Source organism: Camellia sinensis, chromosome 14 (assembly GCF_055761805.1).
Source record: "Camellia sinensis isolate YWXY chromosome 14, ASM5576180v1, whole genome shotgun sequence".
Classification (NCBI taxonomy): domain Eukaryota; kingdom Viridiplantae; phylum Streptophyta; class Magnoliopsida; order Ericales; family Theaceae; genus Camellia; species Camellia sinensis.
This window is the reverse complement of record NC_138974.1, coordinates 124,801,896-124,812,592: the sequence shown is the minus strand read 5'-3', so window position 1 is coordinate 124,812,592 and position 10,697 is coordinate 124,801,896.

Genomic DNA, 10,697 nt, shown 5'->3' with positions numbered 1-10,697 from the left:
CACACAACTATTTAACACAACAATGTCATCCTCCACCGATGACCAAGGACAAAACCTCTAAATGTATATATTCAACACACATATTATAATACTTTAAGTCTCATGAGATTTTAAATCCAACGACAACAATAGTAAAATAAAATATTCATAATCCAACCTCAAGCTAATTTATGAAATTCACATATGATTTCATTCTTTCTTTTCAAAAATCAATTCTCTTATTTTCCAAGTTAACATACTCCACCCTTTATCCCAATCCATTCTTTTTATTTCCTAAAATTAAATCCATGGATATCAAAGCCACAACCTAACTCAATTTAATATAATCAATCCAAAATAATTCCAAAATTATAGTTAATTCTCCCTTTTAACTATTAACCTATTTACACAAACCATAATAACAATTTGCAAACATTATTCAACTTTATCCCTTTTAATTCACCAAGTCAAAATATTAAATTAAAATTTTTCTTCTTTCAACATAAACATGCTAGATTACTCTCCAATTAACCCAAAGAACAATCATTCTAACAATATCATTCCCAAATGACAAACCCTAGATCCCCTTTCATGATTTTCAAACAAATCCATAATGGATATGATTTTTATGCAATAAAATCTACTACATAAATATCTATAGATGAGGTATTGTAAAGGAGCAAAGAAATCCCTACCTCAAGATTCGAAACTCAAGATTTGAAGCTAAAGATGAAGACCCAACTTGAAATTCCAATGAAATCGCAAAACAATCGGTAGAAGTCTTGATCTATGCTTGCTCTTCAACATTCTTGAAAGATTTTGGGGTTGAATCTTGGGTAAATACAAGAGAAATCAAGAGTTTCGAAGGTTAGGGTTTTGTTTTAGAGGATGGGAGGAGAAGAGAGGGAGAAAAAATAGAGTTTTATGGCCAAAAAATCACTTTATAATGTCTGTTAGTGATGTGGTCGCTCGAGCGAAGCAAAATCTCGCTCGAGCGAGCATGCTTCTAACACAGAAACTCAAAATTCAAACAGGTGTAACTCTCTCATTCGGACTCTGTTTTAGGTTGTTCTTGTATCCAAATTGAAGCCCCGGAAATAAGATTTCCAATGGTTCTAGCTTCACATCAAGATTCATAGTATGGAGAGAGAAAATTGTGAAAGAGTGAAAACTACTCAATAACAATTATTCAAATTTGGAGTTTCTGATTCAATCTCACCCAACCACTATGGCAACACGTTAACCAAGGTTCAAATAACAACTAAGAAGGTTCTCAATCAAGGTAATCAAAGGGTCAAATATAGTTCCATTATAATATGTAGCACATAGTGGTACATATCAAATCTTCAGATTTGATACTATAAATAAATATGGTAGTAATATTCATAAATTAGCAAGTCAATAATATAACTTTGGAAAAAAAAAATCTATTTATATATAAAATTCATACAAAAGCTTGACAAAAATAATGTGATACTATTATTATTATAAATAAATTCTTCTTCAATAATATTTTGTTTTGAAGTAAAAGATCCATACATAAAATTTTTGATAACATCACTCTTTTGAAATATATGGCCGTTTTTTAAAATCATTTTATGACTCCAAATATATGATATTATAATGAGCTCATTTGGAAAGTTCGTTATTTTAGTTGATTTTTAGTTTTTTTAACTATTTTAATCTGGTTAAAAAAGTTGTATTTGGAAATATTGATTTTTTTATAGTTAATTTGATAGTTGTGGGAAAAAAATAATTGTAATTTAAATGTAACATTTTATCTTATTAACTATTTTAATATATTTTATTTATGTTAATTATTTTAGTCCAAAATCTTATTTCCAATCAGGACCAATATAAGATAAATTAAAATTTTATTTTTATAATTGGACTCAAATTTTAATTTTGTCTCACGTTTAAAAAAAAAATTTAATTTTGTCTTTTCCATCTAAGTTAGTCCAATTTCAATCAGTCAATCAATCATATGGTTTGTGGTAGGTGGACCAGGCAATAAGATTGGGGTGCATCCAAGCCCCACAACTCAGGCACATTCAGAAATAAGCGGCGGCGGCGGTGGCAACAGCCACAGTTCTGCTACGATAACATATAGTGCACTTAAAAAACCTATTGTTTGCAACAAGACCCTGAGCGGGACATAGGAGCACTTTGGTAACAAGCAAAAAAAGCTAATTTTTTGGTTTTTTAGCTTTTTTTAATCAAAAAGTCAGTTTTTTTACCCAAAATAACCCAATTTTTTGCCAAAAAAGTCAAAAAAATTAAAAAAATTAATTTTTTACCAACTTCCCAAAACACTCCATGATAATACTTCACGTCCTTGCACCACTTACAACCGTTGTCAGTCAAAACCATAGAGGCATTGAATTGCGGCCAAATTACATCGCTAATTTCTGTATTTTGTTTTATTTATTTTTTATTTTGTGTGTTATTTTAGTTTATATCATTTTAATTAGTTTGATTTCGACTCTTAATTTTAAATTTTGTATTAATTTGATTCAATTAATAACACCTATTATGGTTTTTAAAGAAAATTGATCGCCGAATTGGTTAAGATTAATTTTTTGAGTGGAATAAATTTACAATTTTTTTTTATTATAAAAGCATGACACATTCATTCATTGAGTTGAATAAATTTATAATTTTTTCTATAAAAGCATGACACACCGCTAATGTGCGCATTTTCTATCAAAAAAACAATAATAATTACAATCAATTAGACTAAATTTACATAAAATTATAAATTCAGGAACAAAATCGAACCAATTAAAATTACACAGAACAAAATGATGCAGAATTCAAAATTGGCTCGTTTGAAAACTTGGCTATTTTAGTTAGTTTTTTGTCTATTTTAGCCTAACTAAAAAAATTATATTTTGAGATGGTAGTTGGCTTTTTTTTGTAGTTGATTTGATGACTGTGAGAGAAAAAAATAAAATAATTATAGTTTGGATGTAATATTTTGTCTTATTGATCTATTTGTCTTTTATTGCTATTTTAGCCCAACCTAATATCTGGATTATAAAGATGCTGGGAATAACAAGTTTTTCCTTTTTATTTATCATTTTTTTTATTTTTAATTTAAGTGACATGCGAGGATGCAAAAATACACTAATTAATGGGATTAACTCATTTAGTTAAGGTCTTATTCTCCGTGTGTCTATTTACTATGACTTTTTCTCTCATTTTGGAGTTTTTCTATATTGACTATAATATTTGATTTCATTTTTATGATTATGGTTGTAAGTCAAAGTTTAATCAAACGCTCTAATACAAAATTTTAAAATGAATTTTAATCAAATGAAAAGTCAAAGTTTAATCAAACGCTCTAATACAAAATTTAAAATTTTTTAAAAAATTTATAAACAATTCATTAAGTTACACTAAATATTCCATCACTAATGGTAGCCAAATAATTTTGGAATATTGACTTGGTCTTGCCACCTTGACATACATGTAGAATGAACCTAGACAACACATTGACCTTTTTGGATAAAAAATTTAAGGTTATGTAGCATTGTATATTTCAACCATAACACGAAAAAAAGCTGAGCAGTTGAGAGAAGAATGAACAGGGTCACCCATTCTTCCTCTAACAGCTTCATTTTTTGCAACCGCCCACTCATCCTCTTCCCCTTCCTCTCTCTTGTCGCCCCGGTTGTCACCAACACCACTTCCGGTAACTTCGATCACCACTGGGAAATTTAATTAAATAAATTTTGAATTTTGTTAATTTAAATTTAATTTTTTTTTAATTTATTTTCAATATGAACCATCAATTTATTTTTGTTAAGTAAAATTGATAAAAAAAATGATATTTTAATTATTAAATTCATTGTAAGTGTATAAAAAATATATATATAATACTATTTTTTGTTGAGTTTTACAATTAACATATAATTTTTTTGTGTCAATTTTTATTTAATAAAAATAGGTAAATATTTTAGATTGAAAACAAATCAAAAGACAATAATTGAAATTGACAAAATTAAAATTTATTTTGTTAAAAATTTCAAATCTTTAGATTTATTTTGGGATATTTACCAATAAATCCCATCTCACAAACAAGTACTCCAATTAGTCCTAAATTTTTTTTATTGATTTATTAAATCATATTAGTAGAGAGTTTCTTTCCGTGTGGTCCTATTTTTTATTTTGGTAGTATTTTGGTGGACAACTATACCCTTTTATTATTATGACAGATTTGATGTGATACTCCAATGTGTCAAGTAATAATGTGACACTCTAACAATGTGACACTCCAAAAAAATTAAAAACCCCTTAGTGTACTTTTCCTAAATGTGATAACGTGACAGGTATAATGTGACACTTTAAACTTTTAGTCCAAAAAAAATAAAAACTTCGTAGTGTACTTTTTTCAAATGTGACAACGTAATGGATACGATGTGATACTCTAAAAAAAATTAAAAACTCCTCAGTGTACTTTTTCCAAATGTGACAACGTATCGGGTATGATGTAACATGTAATGCCCCTAAAATAATATATTAAATCCAACTCATAAGCAGAAGAATAATATAAGCACTATACTCTCATTCATCAGAGTTCGTATACAAAAGATAATACATGCGATATACATTCACAACTATTCATCCTGAATTTACAGCATGTGTTGCAATGATAAAAGAACTGAAAACTAAACTGATATTCATATGCCCTAAAGGCTTACATCTTTCTAAGTCATTGCTTGGTTACAAAAAAAGTGAGCCTAGCTCAATACAATTAAAACCCTTGGCTATAAAAAGAATACAACAAAAAGAAAGAAGCTCTTGCTCAAAAAGTCCCTCTAAGCTATTGACTTGGCGGAGGCATATCACCAATACCTGAAAAAGGTTTTTTTCAAATAGGGTAAGCCAAAGCCCAGTAGGAACAATCTAACATAATATATGAATCTTAACAAAGACATAGGTACAATGTGCATATACAATGCCTGTGATGAAACAGTCATATTCAAGATAATGATAAAGTACCACATTTCATATCTTAATCCATTTTCCTTCAATTCCTTTCAAATTAATTTATTTCATCTTAATTCATAAGCCAATTTCATTATCTTTCAGAAAACCCAACTGAGGCTGCAACTCAGTGGTTCTCAAATCAGTACAATTATCACATAAACACTTCAATCTGCTATTTTACAAAAATTTCGTCCGCGGGATCGGCACCCATGTATACGCGTAGTCTCAGGACTTTCACCCTAGATACACAGCCCAACTTAATTCAATGGAGTCCATCCCCTATCTCCTCTCAAACATGGAGTACATCTCATTTCTCCTCCCAAACATGATACATATATAATGTATTTAAAACGTAATCATATTCAATGACAATCAACAAAAGGTTAGTTTCAATTCACCTAATCCTCATGTAATTTCTACAACAATCATAGTTATCCTCCACCGATAGCCCAATACATATATTTCTAAACGGATATTCAATCTCAAGACAGATAATTTATTCAAATTCCGTAGGTGTGAGGTAATACATATCCAATCCCACCATTTACATTAACATCCACCCAATTTCACATTTTCAATACCAAATTCATTTATTTATACAAAAAAAATATTTGAAACATTTTAGGGCAAACTTCCCTCTTTCCAAACATCAACCCAAATCCCAAATCAATTATTTCTCACAATACAACCTCATTTCCAAACCCCATAACCCTTTATATCACATTCCCTCAGAAACCCCTCTTTTGATTTTAAAACCGAATCTTAGATTTGCTCAACATACTCCCAAATCCCACCATTGTTACACAACTACCAATAACTAAGTTAAAAACTATATGAAAGTGTAGAAGATCCCTACCTCAAAGAGAGAAGACAAGCCAAGCAAGGGTGAAACTTCAAAGATGTTCAAACCCAACTCTATTAGGATCAAAATGAAAATCTTGAGATGTTCTACCTTTTTATTAAAGGGATTAGGGTATAAAGATCACTAGATCTAGATGAAAATGTGGAGAGAAGATGAGTTTCAGAGAGAGACTCTAGAACTAGAGTTTTTGAAAAGTAGAGAGAGAATGAGACATGAAAAAGTGATGTAAAATGACCTTTTTACAAACTGATATACGCATAGTCCGCTCAGGCACGAGAGTTAATGCTCGAGCGTGAAACACAATAAGTTGTTATGCTCGAGTGCAAGAAGTGACGCTCAAGCACCAAGACACAATCAAAAGGGCATTACCACACAAGCGTAAAAAGTGCTACTTGAGCGCAGAATACACACATCCAGTAATTTTGCAGACAACAGACCAACGCTCGAGCGCAATAAAGGCTGCTCGAGTGCCCACTCGCTCGAGCGTAGAAAATGCCGCTCGAGTGTAGAAAACACTCTCCCAGTAGTTTTGTAGACCTGTAAAGTACTGAGAGTTCGCAAAGCCCGCTCGAGCTCAAGAAGTGCCGCTCGAGCGGAGGACCAAAGTCTAGGCAACATAAGGTTTGAAAACCAAGCAACCAACCTGTTCCAAACACGCTCAATACAACCAAATAGCCAAACTCAAGTAAGAATAAGGGGAAAACGACAATGAACAACATTCAGTATAACGACCCCGTGTAGACACCCCATTTTTGACCGACCTTGAGACTCAGACGTCACCAGTTGAGCGCTTGGTGATATTGCATAATGCGCTCGTTCAGAAGTTTCAGAGTCTTGGCCATGAGCCCTGCCTCCGGACTTCCGAAACCTCTTCTGTGCCTTGCCTCGGTTTGCGAACCAGGCTCAATTTTCTCTGTTTCTTTTCCTGAGAGGAGGGAGAGGTCCCGTAGACCATCTCTCAGTGGCCGTGGGCTACATTTTGTGGCTATAGGCCATTTTGCCCATTTCGGGGCCCGGTTCTCGGTTTTCAGAGCCGTCAGGCCGTGTGCCTCGGTTCGGGACCACCTAACCATCTCCTATTGCTTCGGTTTTTGGCATACTTCTTATCTTCTCCCTTTTGAGGGACACTGAGGTTTGAGAGACCCACTTCGTGGTCGAATACCACTTTCGGTGTTTAACAGGCAGTTTTCGGGGCCTCGAACTGCGCGTTTTGGCCCCCGAGCATTCGTTTTGCATCGATTTTCGTTCATTTTTGGCAGGTACCTCTGTTTCATCACCAGGAAGGCCGTAGAAGGGTGGGAGGCCAGCAATTGTTTCAGCAACCAGTTATATATCCTCCAGCACCCTCCGACGTCCGTTTTTCTCACTTCCGAGCCAATGTTGAACACCCCTGGGCCATTTTCTTGAACTTTTAACCACATATTTGTGATGTACACACATGGGAGGACCCTAAAAGTTGGTGGCCGGCCAGTAATTCCACCTGACCCTTTTGACCCCCTCCTAAAAATGGCCTATTCTCTCTCTTGTTTTACAGTTTCCAAATTCGAACCACAGGGTTGTGATGAGGGGACCTGGGAGGACACCTTTTTGTGGTGGCCGGCCAGAAAATCAACTTGACCTTTTTGCCCCCTAGCCGGCCGGCTAGGGGGAGTGGCCGGCCGGCCACATGGAGCTTTGAAAGTTGGCCGGCCTTAATCCTCACAATATGCACTTTACAGCTGTATAGCTGTTGTCCCCCGAAAATATCTGTATCCGGGGGACACCTTTTGGGGAAAAGACTTGGTCCTTTTCCCCTACCCTTTCCTTCCATGCTCCCCCTCTCCTTGGTCCATATAACCAGCTGCCATCTCTTGTATTAAGGGTTAGAAAAATTGCTTCAAGCATATACATACATATCTCCATCCATCTCTCTCATTTTCCTTGAAAACATCCAAGTCCTACACCTCATTTCTTCACCACCACCTAACACCACCACCACCACTCCATTTCCAGCAGCAAGGAGGGCTTCTCAGAGGCTAAAGGTGCTGAAACTTGGTCCAAGAAGCAACCAAAGATTGGTCTACAAGGGTGAGTTGCCATTCCCTTCTTTTTAGCTCATTTTTTGCAACATTTCTTAGTCTCTCTTTCTTTTTGATTTGAGCTCCGACCAAAACTGAAAGTGGCCATATTTTGAGCTTATTTTCATCTTTCATTAAGGGTCTTACCCTATTTGGGACTTCCTTGTTGCACTTGTTTCATTACCCTCTTGTATGCCATCTTTCTTGCATGATATTTTTGGCTAGTGTGTGATCTGTTTTTGAGTATGTAATAAACTGTTAGTAGGCCTATTTTGAGCCCTTCTTCAACATTGTTGAAGGGCTCATCACCATTTTTCATTTCCTTATGCTACTTGCCATTGTAGCGCCCTTGAGGCCCTAATCTTGCATGTTTTTTTAGCTTATTGTGTTTTGGTTTTTGGCCCCTGATCCGAACTGAAAGTGGTCATATTTTGACCCCCTTGTCATGTTTCATTAACGATTTTTTTTCTGTTTGGTGAGTATTTTGTATACTTTGTGTTATAGCCACTTTTGAGCCTCATTTTGCATTGCATTTCTAGCATGTTTGTGTACTGATTTTGGGTTTCCATAAACTGTAAATGTGCATATTTTTGGTCCCTCTTCAGTGTTATAGAAGAGTCTTTTTCTGTTTGGGCTTTGCATCTATCACTTGCTTCTTTGTCCATTTTTCGGTCCAATTCTTGCATAAGAGCTTAGCCATACCTATGTTTGTTTTTGGGGTTTTTACAGTTCTGTAAATGTGCATATTTTGGGCCCCTATTCAATGTTGTTGAAGGGCCCTAACCTGTTTGGGGTCAGCAGATGTGAGTTGCTTCATAACCTCACATTTAGGGCTATTTTTGCATGCTATTTTTGCCCTATTTGTGTTTGCTGTTTGGCCATGCTTTGAACTGAAAAAATGCTTATTTTGGGGCTGCCTTGCTACTTTCTATTCATTGCATGTCCATATTGTGCATGTTTGGTATAGCTATAGGCCATTTCGGGTGCCAAAATTCATGTTTCGGGACTATTCCATGCATCGGGTGTACTTTCGCCTCATTTCAGGGCTGTTTTCCCCACATTTCAGTGCTGAAATTCCATTAGCATGTTTGCATATCATTTTCCCTGCCATTGCATTGCATATGCCATTGCCTCGGTTTGCGTGCCCGTGTGCACGCATTTCGAGGCGCTTCGTTTTCATCCATCGGCCTCTTATGTGAGTGTGGCTGAGGCTCTCTCATGTTAGTATAAGTCCATGTTGCATTCTATATGCCATTTTAGCCATATTGCATTGCATATGCCATTGTCTCGGTTTGCGTACCCGTATGCACGCATTTCGAGGCGCTTCGTTTTCATCCATCGGCCTCTTATGTGAGTGTGGCTGAGGCTCTCTCATGTTAGTATAAGTCCATGTTGCATTCTATATGCCATTTTAGCCATATTACATTGCATATGCCATTGCCTTGGTTTGCGTGCCCGTGTGCACGCATTTCGAGGCATCTCATTTTCACAACACAGTGCATACTAGGCTGTATCTTAGTTGCATTCATGCATGTCATGCATATCGCATTGCGTTCGGAATAGGAGTTAGCCCGGTCGCGGGAAACGAGGTGCGTTTCGTACTCCTAGTGACGGAACGTGTCTCAATTCCCCAGTCACCGACGCTCCGGATCATCCATGATGGAGCTAGGTTCTTGTTGTGTTTATATGTACATTCGTTCTATATTGAATTGTGCAATTCAGCTCCTCTGCCATCATGCATCGATATGCGTGATTGGTGGCACGAGGATCGAGGCATGCATATATCCGTGAAAATACATTGCCATGCCCCTTTCTTGCTCTCTGTTGCAGCAAAATGAAGAATCAGCAACTTTTTGGAGTTTGGCGCGTATTTCAAGAAAAGGTGTAAACAGAGGCTAATTGGGGCATCCCAGTGGATTTCCGCGCAAGGCAGTCCAGACATGCATCATTCATCAGGAGCAAGGCAGTCCCTGGCTTGCACGCCAGTTTTACAGCTTTCTTAGTTAATTTGATTGATTAATTAGGAATTTGTATATTATTTGGACTGTATTATTTGAACTGTAATATTCTTTTATTCGGGACTGTACTATTTATTCGGACCCTCTGTGCGAGGGCATAATTGTAATAAGTGTGCGTGAGTGTGATGTATGTCTTCCAACCCCACGTCTTTCTTCCCTTTTATTTACCTGCTTATGATGGTTAGATTAGGGCATATTTCAATTAGCATACAGTATGATAGCATGTTTGCATTCATTCATCTATTTTGCATGCACCGGGCTCGGCGCATCATACTAACTGCATTGTATTTTCAATTCCAAGTTGAATACATGTTAGCTGTAGCATTCCATATGCCATGTTTAGAATAGCCGAGCCTGCTATAGTTGCATGTTTGCCTGTGTTGCATTAGGCATCTCTGTATACTTAGGATTCATGCATGATTTCTAATGTAGTTTATGTCTTGGCTCGGAGTACTCGGTAAGTTTTATGCTTTAGCATCCTTGCATGCGTGTGAGTGACTGCCATAAATAGCATGCTTACCATGAGGCTAAATGCTTATTTGATATAACTGCCTGAATGCCTGTGGGTGAAGGTTGGGTTATTTGGATTGGAATAAATCATCAAATGTTTTAAGCCCACTAGATAGTGGCAAAACCATCTTTTCTAAGCCCACCTGCAGGTGGCAAATTCTGCATTTTAAACCTACTTGCGAGTAGCGAACCATCTTTCAAATAAACAAGCATGAAATGTTTTGTTCCAATTCAGGCGACTCAATCTATACTTGTATGCTGTGCGCATCACATAGTAAC